Below are 17,784 nucleotides of genomic sequence, written 5' to 3'. Positions count from 1 at the left end.
TGTTGTCAACTTCAAGGTAAGTCTTGAATTTATAAAATTCATGTAATGAAAATCCTAAATAATAAAGGTTTTCAACAAGTAGGTTATTGTTTATGGGACTTATTAAAAGTGTAATAATGTACAGTGGGCCTCTGCCTATATTGCATAAAAAGGAGGAACATTAGATCCACCAGAGCAGTTGTTCAAGCAGCCAACTTTTCCAAGAAAATGCAACAGGACAATCCTCACCAGAGACGGTAGATCAATGGCATAGGCTTATGTCATAACCAGCAGGTCAGCAGCTTTGTTGTCTTTTGACACCGGGTGCCTAAAGACAGGATTTCAGGGCCCCTGGTTGGTAGATAAGCTGGTAGGTCCACATGCAAAGACTGCATGCCAGGGAGGCATCCCTTAGATCATCCCTTTCAATGGCGGCCAGTAGGGTATCTGGATCTATATCCCTCATCTCTAGATTTTATCTTCAAGATATTGCTCAAACCCACCTCTTCTCCCCATCTCTGCCTCTGCCATCTTCATCCCAGCCTCCATCAGCTCACCTTTCACCTAGACCATGCAGGCTTTCCAAATGGTCCCCTATGTCCATTCTTTCTTCTTCCCATCCATTCTGTGCCCCAAATTAAATACTGCCACTATTTCCCTTTGCTCTTAGAAAGCAAAACTCCAAACATGGCCTACCAGGGCCCACATCGCTCCTTCCTACCTGTGACCCCATCCCCCTCCACAGCCCACTGGGCTCCAGCCACACTGGCCCTTTCTGTCCCACATGCTTTTCCTTTCAACTGGCACACTTCTCCCTCCATCCCACCTCTTGACCTCTGCTTGAACCTCATCTTCTAACAGAACCCTCCTAACATCTTTGAGTAGGTGTAGGGGATCAGAATTTGCCACCCCAAAATAGGTCTCTTTGGCATAAGGATTATTCTAGGCTGATTATTTTTAAGAAACCGCAAACACAGGAGAAGCTCTAGAAACCAAGTCAAAATCACCCTTTTATAAGGACATTTATGTGTGTAAGGGGAATCTCTCTGCTGTACCGGGAAGAGGGTAATGACTCGAAGGCCCTAGAAACTCTTACCCGTGGAGAAGACAGCAACTCGAATCTGCGTAACAACCTTGCCCTGTTTACTGTGCTTTTCTTGGTCACCTGGTCACCTCCCCTAACCACTCCCACCCCCCACATCTTACATCTTCTTTTGTCTTTAGGGGAAGACAGTATTTAAAGTGATAGTTTTTGGGGCGCCTGGGTGGCTCAGTCAGTTAAGCATCTGCTTTCAGCTCAGATCATGATCCCAGCGTCCTGGGATCAAGCCCCAAATCAGGTTCCCTGCTCAGCGGGGAGTCTGCTTCTCCCTCTCCTTCTGCCCCTTGCCCCTGCTTTCTCTCGCTTGCTCGCTTGCTAGCTCGCAAATAAATAAAGAAATAATCCTAGAAAATAAAAAAAATAAAAATAAAGTAATGGCTTTGGCCATCTCAGAGAGTTTTTCTGGGTGTCTCCCTGTGTATATGTAGGGGAAAAAAAAGTCTTCCTCTACACTTCAAGGTCTTCCAACTGGACTTAAAGTTAAATTTTACATGAAATGTGCTAACAGGAGAAAAAACCCAACATTTTATTACATGTACACAAAGGCCCAATGAAATTGAGACCTAAAGAAATGACCAAGGCAGGAAGTTTTTATACATTTTAAACAAAGAGACAATAGATTTGTGAAGAATTAACAGAATAAAGAAAAGAGGAATTTAGGAGCTTTAATTAGTAGGGAATTCCAAGTAGATTTAGGTTGAGGTAATAGATCAGAAGAAAATAAGATTTGTTTCTACAGCTTTCTTGGCATTAATGTCCCAGATCTCTGGGGTTAGGAATATCTTTTTACTTCTTAGTACAGGGAGGGTATTTTTCATATAGGAGATTTATTTCCTGCTTTCAGGGCGACAAAGGAGGGTCTGAGTGTCCTTGCCACTGGCTGTTTCTTAAGTAACTTTTATTTAAAATAATAAAAAATAAAATAAAATAATCAATGCGCCAAGAGAGGCACTTTTTGGGGCAGCCTGCCCTCGGCCCCTGCATATACATGTTACTAAACTTTTGTTTTTCTCCTGTTAATCTGTCTTGTATCAATTTAATTGTTAGACCAGCCAAAGATCCTAGAAGGGAAGAAAGGAAAATTTCTGCCCCTACATATAACCTCCTAGGCTCTATTACACATATAACGTCCTAGGCTCTATTATGTGTCCCCTTTGTCACACACACCAATTTGGGTCATATTGGATAGATATTATAATTTCCACTACCCTTATAGAGGGTAAGTTCCAGTAGGCATTGGGCCCCCTCCTGCCAGGCAAGTTGCCTGGCACAGAGCAGGTGAGTAGTAAGAATGTGCTGGAAAAATGAAACGAGGACAGAAGTGCATATGAATAGTTCTCTGCCATTTACAAAGTGCTTTTGTATGAAGTATGACATGTGACCTTCACAAGTTCACTTTCAAGTGGATTTTAGCACTTCCTTTCTACAGATGAGAAAGCTTAGTTTCGTTTTGCTCCCCTGTGGGTTTTTAAAATGCTATTTTATTATTCCTGCTCTTTCTCCTTTTTATTTGTCTTATCCTTTTTTGGGACTTACTCTATTGCTCTTTTCCTTACTTCTTAAGTTGAAACTCAGCTCACTGATTCATGAAACTTTTTTTATAAATATGTTTAAAGCCAAAAGTTTCCCTGTATACATACTGCTTCAGCTACATCCCACAATTTTTGGTAGTGGGTTTACTATTATTCAGTTCAAAATATTTAAATTCCCCATTATGATATTTTCTTTGACCTATGAATCATTTGGAAGTATTTGTTTAATTTTTTAAATACTTATATAACACATTTTGGATATCTTTTGTGTTGTTTCTTTCACATTTTGTTGTATTTTGGTCAGACTTTTTATTATTGATGATGCCAATCCTTTGGTTTTGTTGAGATTCCCTTTATGGTCAAGTATGTGATGAGCTTTTTTTTTTTTTTAAGATTTATTTATTTTAGAGAGGAGGTGGGAAGGGCAGAGGGAGAAGGAGAGAGAGAAGCTCGAGCAGACTCCCTGCCAAGCATGGAGCCCACCTTGGGTCTCAATCCCAGGACCCTGAGTTCATGACCTGAGCCGAAACCAAAAGTTGGAAGCTTAACTGACTGTGCCACCCAGGCACCCTTTAACTAGCTATTTGTAAAGGTCTCTGGAGGGCTTGAAGCCTGAAAATTACATCCGAGAAGGCCCAGGTTGTCAGTGGCAACATGGGGGGAGGGACAACTGAGCCACTGTCAGGAGGGACAAGGGTCTGTATCAAGGGTGGCAGTGATTTGGGGCTGAGGGAGTAGAGGATACTCAGGGCATTCTGAAATGTCATCTAGAGACAATATTACCCATCTCACTGTGTCATTACTGTGTCATTACTATTGTTTCTAATTAATTCCATGAATCCATCAGGGTCTTTGAGGTTAGTTTGAAAGGAAGCATTGGAGAAGTGGGTGGTTTTCTCCTCTCATTGTTGGGTGACTAATGGAGCAATCTTGTTTTGCTTTCTGGCATGAGATCCTGTGAATATTTTAAGAAAGAATAGAGACCTTTTCATTCAACCCAGAGCCTCTGTTTTTAAACTTCTCAGGAGCTCCCGGGAGGAAAGCACCTCCGCAGCTCTCTTCCACCCAAGCAAAAAAACAAGAACTCCACATGTGGGACTCGTGCACCACATAAAATGGAGATGTTAACTTCATCCACGATTTTTAAAGCGTGACCTCAAAAATCCTCAGAAAATGAAGCTAATGGCCCATGTGTTCACCTTTGTCTTAGAAGACCAAAAAGAAGTGTCTGTTATGTCATGAACAGACACTTCCCCAAAAAAGACATACAAATGGCTAACAGACACATGAAAAAATGTTCATCATCATTAGTCATCAGGGAAATTCAAATCAAAACCACATTGAGATACCACCTTACACCAGTTAGAATGGTAAAGATGGACAGGGAAAGAAACAACAAATGTTGGAGAGGTTGTGGAGAAAGGGGAACCCTCTTACACTGTTGGTGGGAATGCAAGTTGGCACAGGTACTTTGGAAAACAGTGTGGAGGTGCCTCAAAAAATTAAAAACAGAGCTACCCTATGACCCAAAATTGCACTCCTGGGTATTTATTTACCCCAAAGACACAGATGTAGTGAAAAGCTGGGCCATATGCTCCCCAGTGTTCATAGCAGCAATGTCCGCAATAGCCAAACTGTGGAAAGAGCCGAGATGCCCTTCAACAGATGAATGGATAAACAAGATGTGGTCCATATATACAATGGAATATTACTCAGCCATCAGAAAGGATGAATACCCAACTTTTACATCCACATGGATGGGACTGGAGGAGATTATGCTAAGTGAAATAAGTCAAGCAGAGAAAGTCAACTATCATATGGTTTCACTTATTTGTGGAACATCAGGAATAACATGGAGGACATTAGGAGAAGGAAGGGAAAATGAAGGGGGGGGAATCGGAGGGAGAGACGAACCATGAGACACTATGGACTCAGAAACAAACTGAGGGTTCTAGAGGGGAGCGGGCTGGGGGGATGGGCTAGCCCGGTGATGGGTATTAAGGAGGGCACGTACTGCATGGAGCACTGGGTGTTATACGAAAACAATGGATCGTGAATCATTACATCAAAAACTATTGATGTATTGTATGGTGACTAACATAGCATAATAAAATAAAATTTTTTTAAAAACCTGCAAAAAAAAAGAAGACCAAAAAGAAGCATCTTTTGGTGAAATTCAACCCTTTGGGTTCTGGGGGCTTCACAGCACTGGGGGGCCCTCCTGTGGAGGGTCCTGCAGTGAGAGTTGCCATAATTCCACAGATAGAGGATGTCACCCAAGTCAGGGGGAAAATTCAGCAGAGAGGAAGGCGAAGTACCACCCGAATACATTGGCACCAGGCTGGGTGGGCTTTCAAATGCCAAGCAATGACTGAAGCAGGATTGCCTGAGTTCCCAGGATCTCAGTCGCCCTCATGATTAGGGGTACAAGACAATCTGTGGGTCTGGAAGGACACACATGCTCATATCACAGTGAGAATTATGTTTAATCATTCAGAGCTTTAATGACCTCACGATTACTAAAAACAGGGTTCAAATCAAATGAATCCACTGCTGTAGAAACCATATCTTCTGGCTGAAATATTCCTTTTTCAGTTGTCAGTTTCTAATTTATCGTTACTTCTTCCCAAAATCACGCAAGTTGAAAGTTTGATTGCAACCAATCAGTCACTTCCAAAGGAATCATGGCCTTAATGCCCTTATTTGTTAAAAATGCTGCAACACACCCAACATGTCATTCAATCAACAAACATTTTTGCATACATCTACTCTACCTAGGAGACTGAGCCAAGAACAGAGTAATGTAAACAAAATATAAACACATGAAAATTTCAGTAATGATGCCAAACAATGAACCCTGGAGGTGCAATAGGAAATCTGTTTACCTCTTACCTTGTTATTGGGAATGCAAGCTGGAGCAGCCACTCTGGAAAACAGTGTGGAGGTTCCTCGGGGAGTTGAAAATAGAGCTACCCTACGACCCAGGAATTGCACTACTGGGTATTTACTCCAAAGATACAAATGTAGTGATGCAAAGGGGTACCTGCACCCCAATGTTTATAGCAGCAACGGCCACAATAGCCAAACTGGGAAAAGACCAAAGATGTCCATCAACAGATGAATGGATAAAGAAAATATGATGTGTGTGTATACACACACACACACACACACACACACACACACACACAATGGAATACTACTCAGCCATCAAAAAATGAAATATTGCCATTTATAACAATGTGGGTGGAACTAGAGGGTATTATGCTAAGCGAAATAAATCAGAGAAAGACAATTATGTGAAATTTAAAAAACAAAACAGGATCATAGGGAAGGAGGGAAAAAATAAAACAAAAGATGAAATCAGAGAGGGAGACAAACCATAAGAGACTCTTAATCATAGGAAAAAACTGGGGGTTGCTGGAGGGGCGGGGGTGTGAGGATGGGGTAACTGGGTGATGGGCATTAAGGAGGGCACCTGATGTAATGAGCGCTGGGTGTTATATGTGACTGATGAATCACTAAAGTCTACCTCTGAAACTAATACATGTTAATTAATTGATTTTACATTTAAAAAAATAACTTAAAAAATAAAAGAAAGAGGTTCAAAAAAGAAAAAAATAAATAAAAATTGAAATTAAAAGGAAGGAATCTGTTTAATTCACAAATAGAGCTGGGAGAGATGCAGCCTTGAGTTCAGTGCAGAAAGTCAGCAATGTTGCCTGGAGGGAGGGATCAAAAGTCTTATGAGACAGATGAGGTCTTGATATGAGCCCTAAAAAAAAGGAGAAGTTGGAAAATCAGAAAGCCTAGTAGAAGACATTCCAAGACAGACAAAATGATGTGAATAAAAATCAAGAAATCTGGACACTGTCAACAAAGTTTCTTAAAGGTAAGTTTCATCATCTGAGACCAGGGCCAAACGGTGATGGAATTAATATGTAGGAGGAGTTGATCTGCTGCCCTATCTCTCTCCTCTCTGCTTCGCTGCTAGATTCCCAGCGTGCAGGGCCCGCTATAGAATTTGCGGAACCCAATGCCAAATGAAAATCAGAGCACCAGTGGAGAGCGTAAGTGAGCCTCCCCTTTCCTTGGGCTCATGGCTCTAATCCTCAGGGAATGGGTGACCCCAAGGGATTGCAACCTTTATGCAGGAATGTACTGGGTTCCTGGACCACATGGCAAGTGCGCTGCCCAAATTGGGCATGGCCAGCCCAGGGAAGGATGACCACTGCCCTGCCCAGTCTGAGAGGCTGACTGTGGAGGGAGCAGGAGAACCTGGACCTCCCCCACTGATGCCTCAAGATAGAGGGTAGCATGGGTTTGGGCCAGGGTTAGGGAGAAAGCCCTGGGCAGGATCCAGGCTCCAGAAGGCAGGGTGCAGGCAACTGCAGATGTGTTCCAGGGAGGCAGTGGGAGGCCCCTGCACGTGCTGCAACATCCCACTGGACTTCACTTACAAAACATAAACGGAGACAAAATTATGAAGAATTTCAAGATGACAGCCACAGAGCAAGGCTCTCCGAGGGCTGGGCCCCCTGTGACTGCACGAATCTCTGGTCAGTGAAGCCAGCCCTGCCAACATCCCACAAGGGCCCCCCCTAGAAATCTCCCCATCTTGCAGAGCTTTCTGTCCACTCTCCACCCAAAGTGATATTACAATCACGTTCTAAACTAGTCTGAAAAGTTCCTGCTAATCCTTTACGAGCAGGGGTCCCCACCTGTGCTTAAGCTACATTCACCATAAGTCAGACCTGCCCACATGTGTCGGCAAAACCAGGAGCAAGTGGGCCTCGAGTCTTTCCCAGAGAGAATGGGGAGCCTGCTCGAGAGGAACGTTTCCAGAACTGCTGAGTGGTCCAGCAGGGACTCACCAAGTCCTGGCATCAAGGATCCTGGGGGTCCTCACTGTCAGTGGCCGCGGGTTTGCCTGCAGCACCCACACTGACCAGTGAAGCCTGAGACATTTACTCTTGCACAAACATAAGTCACCCTTGAAGATTCCAAGCACCTGGGTGACCCTCTGAAAGGAGCTGAAGTTGCAACAAGTTCACTGGTAGCTTCCAGGGTCAGAGAAATAGTGGGCAGAACAATGACCTCACTCTCACCTCTTCGGTTCCTGTGTCCAGGGGTTTCTGGAATTCCAGCTAACCCACCTGCCCTTTAACATTGGCTCTCTGGAGGCAACAGTCTTCTCACACAGAGGGACAACCATTTATGAGACCTCAAGGCATTATCATAGTTTGGAAAGAAGGATCACTTTTCAGGAAAGTGGGACAGACTCCTGGTTCCTGAGTCTGGAGTCACCCGACACAGTTTCAGGGGGACCCAGAAAGACACCTGAAGCTCCACAGAAGCCAAATCCTCCCTGAGAGGCTCTGAGGGCTGAGGTCCCTTCAGGGACAACAAGTACCATTCACCCATGAAAACTACACCCCGAGTTTTCCACAGCAGGAAAAAGACACAACTGTGACCTGCAAATTTTGCCCCGGTTTGTTGCAAAAACCTGACTGACCTTAAAAACACAAAAAATATACATATTGGCCCACAAATGCATTGTATTCCTGAACTAACCAAATAGTCCACAGTCAATTCTCTAACACAGATCTGCCATTAATCCTTTAATCTTACAGCAGAAAGTTTTCCTAAAGGCATTTTGAAATCACACAGTATTTTTTTGGCTAATTTTTTTCCAACTTTTCATTCTGAAAATGTTCAAGCCTAGAGTGAAATGACAGAATGATGCACTGACTACCTTCCTACTCTCCACCTAGAAGTAGTGCGTTAACACTTGGTCACACTTGTTTGATCAAGCAGTACTGGCCCTTGGAAAGGGTGCAATGAGCCTCCCTTAGACTAAGATACTCTTGTTTCATGGCAAAGCAGGTGTTTGCCTAGATTGTAGGTGTGGGGAGATGTCTGTGGGCCTCTCCCCAGTGAGGTTTGACTACTCTTTCTGAATTAAGAACCAAGGGAGATTAGTTGAGGAAAAGCATGAATTGCACTTATGCATGCGCACTTTAAAAAATGTCAATAAATTCAGTAAATATTAAGTTTCTTTCATTTACTGGCGTCCATAATAAAAACAAAACCCTTCTTTAAACATTTTTACGTGCTATACCTGCATTCACCAAACATCCATGAAGCCCCGCTCTGCAGTGGGGGGCCCTGTTATGGACACCGAGGACACAGCCTTGCACAGATGAGGCTGAGATCTCACGAGCTCCCCCTAGAGGGGGCGGGGACCAACAATGAACCTAGTACAGAAATGTCAATTCAGTTTCAAAAGATCCCACTGGACACTTCGTGAAAAGGTGATTGTAGGGCTTATATTAGCTTCCTAAAGCTGCAGGAGCAAAGTACCACAAAGTGGGGGGCTTCAAACAGCAGAAGCTGATTATCTCACAGCTCTGGAGGCCAGAAGCCCCACATCATGGTGTTGACAGGGTCACACTCCCTCAGAAGCCTCTAGGAGAGGAACTTTCTTCTTCTTCTTTTTTTTTTTTCCTATTGCAAGGTCTCAATTTGTTAATTTGATTTTTTTTCTTCTGCAGACCTCCGTTCAAAAGGTTGTGATTTTAACTTTGTGTATGACACACTACCCTTATTTGTCCATGCAGCACATTTAATTGTTAACAATGTCTTAGGTAGTACTTTACAGTTGAAAGATGCTTCTATATGCATAAATTATGACATGATGGGCTCTCCCTGTTGATGATAATTACTAGAACTGAACTCCAGCTACCTACCATTCAATACAATATTGAAAGACTCAACTAAATTTTCTTACTTTCTTTTTGTAAAGAGATAGTGTAGTTTCTTTTTTTTTTTTTTTTTAGTTTTTATTTTAACTCCAGTTAGTTAACATCCAGTGTTATATTAGTTTCAGGTGCACAATACAGTGATTCAATACTATTAGGGGAAGCTCTTTCATTGCCTCTTCCGCTTCTGGTGGCCCTGGTGTTCATGGGCTTGTGGCTGCATCACTCCAAACTCTGCCTCGATCTTCCCGTGGTGCCTTCCCTGTGTGTGTGTGTGTGTGTGTGTGTGTGTCTTCTCCTCTGATAAGGACACCAGTCAGACTGGATCAGGACCCACCCTAAGGATGGACTTCATTGCACCTGCAGACCGTATTTCTAAATAGGTCACATTCGGGACGCCTGGGTAGCTCAGTCAGTTAAGCATCTGACTCTTAGTTTCAGCTCAGGTCACGATCTCAGGATCATGAGATCAAGCCCCGCGTCAGGCTCCATGCTCAGAGTGGAATCTACTTAAGACTCTCTCTCCCTGTCCCCCTTCCCCTTCCCCATGTGCTTACTCGCACGTGCACTCTCTCTCTCTCTAAAATAAATACATAAATCTATAAATAAATAAATAAATAAGTCATATTCAAAATTTCAAAATTCCCAGGGGTCAGGACTTCAACATACCTCTGGCGGGGGGGACACAGTTCAACCCACAGCAGGGGCGTAGGAACCAAGACGGGGGCTGCTTCGGGCTCCTGCAGGGCGCAGGCAGGAAAACAGCCGTCAGAGATGGCTTGGGGGAAGCAGAGTGAAAAGAGAGGTAGGATTTGGGTTCTGTTTTGTAACTGTACCCATATGACTTATGAGGGTGAGAGTAGTGACTTCCAGAATCTTAGATAGTCCAACTGGGAAGATGGGAAAGTTAAGAGAAAGGTCAAGTTGTGACAGTAAATCAGGCGCTGTATTGGGAGCATGTTCCCTCTGGGATGCCTTCTCCATGAGCACGTAGATACACCTGCTGGATCTCAGGTGACAGGTACCCACTGGAGATGTAAATCTGGAAATAAGCAGCACAAGGATCCTCCCTTGAAACTGAATTTCCTCGCTAATAGGGCCATTGAGACTTTGAACAAGGAAATAATTTTGAAATAAATGATAAAGTCTATTTTAATCACCTCTTATGTTTCCAGAGAGCCGTGACCTGAGGCTTCACGCTGACAGTGTTGGGAGGTCATCTGCTGGTGGCTTAGTTCACGTGGGGCATCTGAGGAAGTGAGATGGGCTGTGTTGCTGGCTTTGTTGCTTACAGACTTCCAAACCCTTGAATCTCGTTATCAGTTAAGGACAGGTAAATCCTGTCTCATGTGGCAAAATGTCTCTGTATTTTGAACAATTGTTCTTAAATCCAAAATAAACTTATAATAAAAAGCATGGTCCCCTTTTTTGATGTTCCCTGACAGCTTTTAAGCCTCTCCCACCCACCCCCCCTCCATCCACACCGGAGAGAGCTGAGAAGGCCCAAGTGCTCCCTCTTTGGGGGTAGGGGGACTGGTCAAATGTATCTCCTGACCTTTCAGGCCAGCAAGGAGAGCCTGCCTGCTCTCCCCAAAAGCCTCCATACGTGTGTGATCAACTTCTCATATACCCTCTTGCTGTGAGTGTGGTATCAGCCCTCTTGAGATCCAGATCAAATTTTAGGGGGAGGCCATCCTGCCTCTTCAAAGTGCTTAAAACAAAACCCAGGAATCGATCATAAAGTACTGTTTAGGAAAGAAAAGAAACGCTTAGCATTACAATCGAAAAGACGCAGTTTGGAGACTGATGAACAGTGAGCCATAACGGAGCTGATCCTGGACAGAGGCACCCACCAGCCCCCTTCCCAAAGGAGCCATCGATGGGAGGCTGTCTCCCACAGAGCCACACCAGCAAAGCCTGGCTGGAGGCAGGCTGGGAGCTGGCCGCCCTCCTCGGGCAAAATCTTCGATTACCACTCGGAGGCTAAACTGGACACAGAAATGTTAGTAAGTTATAGAAACTCGCCTCCTGCATAGGGGCCAGAGGGCGGGCAGGGACGGACAATAGCGCAAGGAAGGGCGTGAAGCACTGCCCAGTGAACGGTACAAGACAACACCCTCCAACTGGCCAGAGAAGCCCCACAGCCATAGTGGCTTCTCCAAACCTCGCTCATGTTCAGGGTCCGGGTACTCCAGGGTCCAAAACCCAGGCTGTCCCGACCCCATGCCCTGCTTTGTCCTTGTCTGGAGGAAGCGCCCCAGACTGTGGGGAGGCCTGGTGTGCATGTCTACGCAGAAGAAGCGAGCAGGCATGACCTTTGTGCAGGTGCCGGGGTGGGGGGAACAGGCGGCAGGTGCAGCTCCGGGGGACACCGAAGGCAGGTAGGTGAAAATTGATGAACAGTCCCATTTGGACATGCAAGTGAGTGATAACCTTAGCTTTTGCAGAGTCTTCAAGTCACATCAAAATATACAGTAACTGGGGCACCTGGGTGGTTCATTCAGTTGAGCCTGACTCTTGGTTTCAGCTCAGGTCATGATCTCAGGGTGGGATTGAGCCCTGTGTGGGGCTCTGTGCTGAGGGTGGGTCTGCTTCAGATTCTCATTCCCTCCCCCTCTGCACCTTCCCCTGCTCGCTCGCTCTCTAAAATAAATAAATAAAATATTTTTTAAAAATACAGTAACGTAATTCTTATAACTATTACCATCCCCATTTCAAGGATGGGAATATTGAGACAATAGTGAATATAACTGTTTTATAGCTCCAAAAAATCTGGCGTGTGAGTGTAAGACTGTCATCCCAGTTTCTACACCTGTAAAACAAACAGAGGCTGACAGCATTCATCATGTGTTGTCTGTCCAACCCACGCACCTAAGAAGAGAGTTTTAGTGTAATAAGGGAAACATTTTTATTTGCTGAACAACTAGAGCAGCAGAGGGGGAGAGAGAGGGACAGCAGACTCCATGCTGAGCACGGAGCCCCACTCGGGGGGTTTGATCCCAGGATCCTGAGATCATGACCTGAGCTGAAACCAAGAGACGGGGGCTCAATCGACTGAGCCACCCAGGTGCCCCTCATCTTCTTCTGATTGCCTCCTAGCCTCTTCCCCACTCCACTCCGCTCCACTCCACTCCTCTCCACCAGGTCCTTCCAAAAAGGAATCAAGGACCAGAGCAAGCCTACTGATGCCTTATCCAGAGCAGACCTGGAGTAAATATTTGTGGCTAATAAGCATGCTGAAACCTGTGATCCTGGGCCAATCTCCCCTTTGTCAGAACCAGGTGAAGAAAACGGAGAAGGTACTAATTTTAATGTGTGCAGTCACAAAGCATAACTTCTTTGTCCATTATTTCTGTGTTACAAATGAGAGCATGCAGGCTCAGAGGGGCTCTTTAATGCATGTGATCACAGCAGTGGGAAGGCTGTGGTTCAGACTTAACTGTTCTGACCCAGCAGCTTGTGCTATTTCCATAATACCCATCACTTTTTGTGTACTTGACTCCAAGGCAAATGAGAACAGAGACATTTTGTAGAGACTCCTTTATCAGGTTGAGGAAGTTTCCTTCTGTTCCTAGTTAACTGAGAGAGTTTATCATAAAGGGATATTGAATCTGGCAAATGCTCTTGACAATATGGCTTAGCTTTTGGTGTGCACGTGTGTGTGTGTGTTTTAGTTTGTTAACATGGGGAATTAAGTATGTTAATTTTCAAATTTTAAACAAACTTTTCATTTCTGAGATAAATATAGTATATTCCTGGCCATGATATATTATTCTGTCTATATATTGTTGTGTACAATGTGCTATAAGTTTGTTAAGAGTTTTTACAACTCTTCCTATGATGATATTATGTCTGTGGCTTTCTTTTCTTATAATGTCTTTGTCTGTTTTTTTATCATTTACCATTTATTAATAGGTAATGTTAGCCTCATAAAATAATTTATGAAGTGTCCCCTTTTCTTCAGTTGTCCACAAGAGTTTGGGTAAAACTGATGTAAGTTTTTCCTTAAATGTTTGGTATGATTCATCAGTAAAGGCATTTGGGGCAGAAGTTTTCTTTGTGGGAAGATTTATAACTCTAAATTCAGTGTCTTTAATAGGACTATTTAGGTCATCTATCTCTTTTTGAGTGAGCTTTAGTAATTTGTGTCTTTCAAGGAATGTGTCCATTTCATCTAAGTTGTCAAATTTATTAGAATAAAATTTGTTCAGAATAGTCCTTTATTATCCCTTAATATCTGTAGGATCTGTGATGATACCATGTCTCTCATTTTTCATATTGGTAATTGTATCTTCTCTCTTTTCTTCCTGATCAGTGTGTCTAAAGCTTATCAATTTTATTGATTTTCTCAAAAAAAGCAGTTTTTGTCTTGTTAATGTTGCCTATTGTTTTTTGTTTATAGTCCATTAATTTCATTCTTGTTTCCTTCCGTTTATTTTGAGTTTAGTTTGCTCTTTTTTTATTGTTTCCTAATTAGTAAGCTGGAATCGTTGATTAAGACCTTTCTTCTTTTCTAATATATGCATTTAGTGCCCTAAGTTTCCCATTGTACCAATTTAGTGTTGTGTCAAAAATTTAAATATTGTATCTTCATTTTAATTTGGTTCAAAACACTTTCTAATTTATCTTTTGGATTCTTCTTTGGTCCATGAATTTTTTAGAAGTATGTTGTTTAATTGCCAAAGATCTGGGAAGTTTCCAGAGATCTCTTTGTTCCTGATATCTCATTTAATTCCATTATAATCAGATAATATATATTTTATAACTAGAATTCTTTTCAATGTACTGAGACTTCTTTTATGGCCCAATAGCTGATCTATCTTAGTAAATGTTCTATGTGAACTTGAAAAGAAGGTGTATACTGCTATTGTTAATTTTAGTGTTCTATAGATGTCGATTAGGTCAAGATGGTTAATAGTGTTTTTCAGGACTTCTATATCCTTGCCAATTTTTCTGTCTCTTGTTTTATTCATTATTGAGAGAGGGTTATTAAAATCTCTGACATGATCGTGGCTTAGCTATTTCCCCCTTGTAGTTCTATCAGTTTTTGCATTATGTATTTTGAAGGTCTGCTATTAGGTACATAAAAGTTTATGATTGTTATGAGCTCCTGATGAACTGACCCCTTTATCATTATAAATTGACCCTCTTTATTTCTGTTCTGACATCTACTTTGTCGGACATTAATGTAACCACCCCAGCTTTCTTTTGATTAGTGTTAGCATGGCATTCTTTTTCTATAGTTTTACTTTGTCTACCCATATCTTTATATCTAAAGTGTGTCTCTTGCAAAGAGAATAAAGTTGGGTCTCACTTTTTATCCAATCCAACAATCTCTTCCACTTAATAAATGTATTAATTTTCTAGGGCTGCTGTAACAAAGTACGACAAAGTAGGCTTACACAATAGAAATTTACCATCTCACAATTCTGGAGGCTAGAAGTCCAAAAGTCACAGTGTTGGGCAAGGTTTCTTCTTTCTAAAGGCTGTGAGGATGAGATCTGATCCAGGCCTCTCTCCTCCATTGGTAGATGGCTATCTTCTTCTTATGACTGCATGGTGTCTTCTCTCTATGCATATCTATCTCTGCACCCAAATTTCCCCTTTTTATAAAGACACCAGTCGTATTGGATTAGGGTCCACCCTAACAACCTTATTTTAATTTGACTCTCCCTACAGAGACCCTATCTACAAGAAAGGTCACATTCTAAGGAACTGGGGGTTAGGACTCTAACATATCTCTTCCAGGAAGACACAGTTCAACCTGTAACAAGGTGTTTAGACCATTTACACTTAATGTGATTATTGATACAATTAGGTTTAAGACTATCATCTTGTTCTCTGTGTGTCCCATCTGTTCTTTGTTCTTTTTTTCCTATTGCTTTGGAGCAATTTAATATTTTCCACAGTTCCATTTTCATCATTTGTTGACTTATTAGCTATAGCTCTTTGGCTCTTTGTTATTTTCATGATTTCTTAGAGCTTATAGTATACACCTTTGATTTATCACAGTTTAACTTCAAGCAATATTATAGCACTCAAATATAAAGTGAGAACTTTATAAGACTCATTTCTTCACCACTGCCTTTGCAGTTTTTGTCAACATTTTACTTTTACTTTTTTTTTTTTTTTTTTAGTGTAGTTGACACACAATGTTGTATTAGTTTCAGGTATACAACTTAGTGATTTGACAAGTTTATACATTATGCTGTACTTTTTTTTCTTTCTTTTTTTTTTTAAGATTTTGTTTATATGTTTGAGAGAGAGAGACAGAGATAGCAAGAGAGAGCACAAATGGGGAGGAGAGGGAGAAGCAGGCTTCCCGCAGAGCAGGGAGCCTGACGTGGGGCTTGATCCCAGGACGCTGTGATCATGACCTGAGCCGAAGGCAGACGCCTAACTGACTGAGCCACCCAGGCACCACATTATGCTTTACTTTTATATATGTTTTAAACCCCACACCACATTGTTTTTGTTTATTTGTTTAATTATATTTCAAGGAGATTTAAATAGTAAGAAAAAATGTTTTTACATTTATCCACATAGTTACTATTTCTAGCACTCTTCATTCTTCTGTTTAGAGCCATATTTTCATCTGCTATAATTTTTCTTCTGCCTGGAAGATTTTCTTTAAAATTTCTTATAACGTAGGTCACTGGTGAATTCTTTTAGCCTTTGCATGTCTAAAAAAGTCTTTATTTCATCTTCATTCTTGAAAGGTATTTTTGCTAAGTATAGAATCCTAGGTTGACAGAGATTTTGTTGTTGTTGTTGTTGGGATTTTTTTTCATTCAGTAGTACTTTAAAGATGCTGCACCACTATGCAGCATCTTTTGTACAAATGTGTATTTTCCCCACTGGCTGCTTTTGACATTTTCTTTTTATCACTGGTTTTGAGTAATTTGCGATGTGCTTTTGTGTAGCTTTCCATGTGTGTTTCTTCTCCTTCAGGTTCATTGAGCTGCTTGGGTCTATGAGTATATAGTTTGCATCATATTTGAGAAACTATCAGTCATTATTTCATCAAATATTTTTCTGACCCCTTCTAGGGAGACTCCAATTGCATATACATCATACTGCTTATAGTTGTCCCACAGATCACTGAGACTCTGTCTTATTATTATAGTTTTATTATAGTTATTGTTTTCTTCTTTTTTTCTATCTTGGTTTAATTTTGCATGGTTTCTATTTCTCTGTCTTCAATCTTTTCATTAAATTTTTCTTGTATAATATCTACTCTGCTTTCAATCCCATTCAGTGTATTTTTATCTGAGACACTGTAGTTTTCATCCCTAGAAGCTCTATTGGGTTTTTTATAACTTCCATTTCTCTACTTAACTTTCAAGCATATAGGACATAGTTATAATCTTTTAATGTCTTTGCCTGCTAATTCTAATATTTGTCAGCTCTGGGTTGGCTTCAATTTTGACTTTTTTCCTCATTATGAACTGTGCTCCCCTGTTTCTTTGCATGCACGTCAATTTTTTATCAGATGTCAGATATTTTGAATTTTCATTTGTTAGGTATTGGATATTTTTGTATGCCCATAACTATTCTCAAACTTTGTTCTGGGGTGCAGTTAAGTTTCTTTGAACCAGTTTGATCCTTTTAGGTCTTGCTTTTAAGTCTTGTTAGGCAGAACCAAAACAGGATTTAGTCTAGAACTAATTATACCCCACTACAGTGACCAGACCCTTCAGGATGCTCTACCCAATTTCGCATGAATTATAGGGCTTTTCAATCTGGCTGGTGGGAACAGGCATTATTGCTGACCCTGTGTGGACACTGGGGTTGCTGTTCCCTCTGAACCTTTCAGAGAGTGCCTTCCTAGTCTCAAGTACTCTCCACAAACATGTGGTGATCAGTGATCTGATGAATACTCAAGAGGTGCTCTCAGCAAATCTCCAGAGTTCTTTCTCTGTGTAGTTCTCTCCTCTCCAGAACTCAGTCCTGTGAACTCTAACCACCTTGGTTCTCTCCCCTCAACCTGGGGTGTCCACTGGTTTTGGAGTGTCCTGTGGGTGTCCCATGTGGAGTTCCCCTCTCTGTGCTGCAGCCTAAACTCTCAAAGCAGTAAGCTGGGGCAATCACAGGACTCACCTCATTATTTTCCATATCTCAAGAATTACTCCATTGTCCAATGTTTAGTGTTTTGAAAACTACTGTTTCACATATTTTGTCTGGTTTCCATTTTTTTAAGATTTATTTATTTATTTGAGAGAGAGAGAGTAGGGGAGGGGCAGGGGGAGAGAATCTTCAAGCAGACTCCCTGCTGAATGTGGAGCCCGACATAGGGCTCTATCTCATGATCCATGAGATCACAACCTGAGCCAAAACCAAAAGTCAGACACTTAACCGACTGAGCCACCCAGACACCCCTGGTTTTTGCTTGTCTGTTTGTTTGTTTCAAGTG

This window comes from Eumetopias jubatus, unplaced genomic scaffold, assembly GCF_037043125.1.
Source record: "Eumetopias jubatus isolate StellerSeaLion01/CBP00866 unplaced genomic scaffold, mEumJub1_p1.0 scaffold_6, whole genome shotgun sequence".
Lineage (NCBI taxonomy): Eukaryota > Metazoa > Chordata > Mammalia > Carnivora > Otariidae > Eumetopias > Eumetopias jubatus.
This window is presented reverse-complemented; position numbering follows the sequence as displayed.